The sequence below is a fragment of the Littorina saxatilis genome, linkage group LG13 (assembly GCF_037325665.1).
Source record: "Littorina saxatilis isolate snail1 linkage group LG13, US_GU_Lsax_2.0, whole genome shotgun sequence".
Taxonomy (NCBI): domain Eukaryota; kingdom Metazoa; phylum Mollusca; class Gastropoda; order Littorinimorpha; family Littorinidae; genus Littorina; species Littorina saxatilis.
In genome coordinates, this window is record NC_090257.1 from 37,460,396 (window position 1) to 37,462,895 (window position 2,500).

A 2,500-nucleotide genomic window follows, 5' to 3' on the forward strand; every position below is an offset into this window, starting at 1 on the left:
GAATAGAAATAAATTAGGATAGAAAGAAAATAAAAAGACCTATCGCACAGAATAGAGCAACAATTAAACACAAATACAACCAAACACACACAAAATAAAATAAATAAAAAGAAAATAAATAAAATAAAATAAATAAAAATAAAATAAATAAAAATAAAATAAATAAATGTAAAACCCACAACAAATACAAAAACAAAAAACAACAAACAAACAAACAAACAAATAAACAAACAAACAAACAAACAAACGCAACATAGCATTGCAAATCAAGCATAACAGAGAAAGAGATGACAAGGCAAACAAGAGCAATAAAAATAAATCACAAGACAACCGAAATATATTAAAAAGCGACTGAATTTATTGCATTAAGAAATGTGATTTATTTTATGTCCACAACATGTAAACGAATGTTATTTGTTTGAACTTTATGATTATTTTTTAAGACTTCCTGAAATTAGGGCATGATATTTTCACAGTATAAGCATGTGGTATTTGAAAAAAAAATCAAAACATGCTTGCATATGTATGTATTAACAATTAACTTGTTAGGCAGATATTTAGATGAAATATTCATGTATTATTTCATAAACTCAGTGAATGCGTGCATGCGGGTTTTAAGATAGTTGGACAAGTATTTTGTGGAAGTAGGCATGTTTAAATACAACACTTCAGTATGCCTGTGAGTATTATTCATTGTTTCAACAGCATGCAGGATGAGTATTTTCTGGAAGTAGACATATTTTACTACAGCACTTTAGTGAATGTATGCATGCGTGTCTTCACTGTCAAAACAGTTCGAAATTTTTTCCTATTTTTTGATGTTTATCTCCACTGTTAAAATCAGTAAGCGGGTATTAATTGTTGCAACATTTTAGCAAATGTGTGTATGCGTGTCTTTAGTGTTAAAATAGCAAGACAGGCACTTTATTGAAGCAGGCAGGCACATGTGATTCAATCAATGCAGTGACTGTTTACACTATTTAAACTGACGAGTGTTTTGTGGAAGTATGTATATATTAGTACATCTTTGTAATTGTTAAACAATCAAACAAATATTTTGTGGAAGCATTAGGCATGCTGCATTAAAGCACTTGTATGAATTTGTATACATGTGTTTCGTCACTCTTCACTGTTAGACTTAACAGTGAGACGAGCATTTTTGTCGACGCAAGCGTGCTTTAATACAGCACTTGATGTATGCATGTGTATCCTGAATTCTAAACAGTTAATTAAACGAGTATTTTGTGGAAGCATTAGGCATGCTGCATTAAAGCACTTGTATGAATTTGTATACATGTGTTTCGTCACTCTTCACTGTTAGACTTAACAGTGAGACGAGCATTTTTGTCGACGCAAGCGTGCTTTAATACAGCACTTGATGTATGCATGTGTATCCTGAATTCTAAACAGTTAATTAAACGAGTATTTTGTCGACGCAAGCGTGCTTTAATACAGCACTTGATGTATGCATGTGTATCCTGAATTCTAAACAGTTAATTAAACGAGTATTTTGTCGACGCAAGCGTGCTTTAATACAGCACTTGATGTATGCATGTGTATCCTGAATTCTAAACAGTTAATTAAACGAGTATTTTGTGGAAGTTATCATATATTAACACATCATTTCAATAAATGAAAACACGCGTGTTAACATTGTTCAGCCAGTTATTTTGTGGAAGTAGACATTCATTTTTGAAACGCTTCATCAAATGGATGTATGCGTGCGTGTCTTCACTGTAAAAACAGTTAGTTGTGTATTTTATGAAAGGAGTCATTCATTATTCACAGCATGTCGATGAACGTATGCACGCATTTAAACTGTTACCCTAGCTGTCTCCACTTTTAAAACAATGAGATGAGCAAGTTGTGAGGGAAGACATGTATTATTACAGCACTTCAGTGATGTTTGAATGTAACTATGTTTTTATTTATGTGTTTTTAACTTTCAAAACAGCAAAACGGGCATTGTGTGGAAGTGGGTATGCTTTATTGCAGCTATTCAATGGATGTACACAGGCGCGTTTTCACCTTGAATTAAAACAGTTGAAATGGTATTTCAGAGGAAATACGTAAGCATTGTCACAGAATTCAGTAAATACATATATAAGCATGTTTTTCTTCACTGGTCTCTCCTTGTGGTTGTTAGTACTTTCTTCCCCCTCTCCCTCCCTTTTCTTTTTTATCTTCTGTAGATTCTTTTGTTCCTATTTAGCTCCCCATCCCCATTCTTTCAATTTGTTCTTCTGGTTTATTGTTGTTATGTCCACCATTACGAAAATGTGTGTAATTTAGTATTGTTCTGGTCACGTGATATAAGCATTTGCTTGAGTGCGTGTCCTAGCTGTGTGTTTCGAACTGTTCATGCGAAGAAATTCTGAATAAAATTGTGTTTAAACCAAAACTGTAAGACGAGTATTCTGTGGAAGAAAAAATTTCTTACAACAACACTTCAGTAAATGTATACTTGCATGTCTTCATTGTTAAAAACGATTCTATTTCA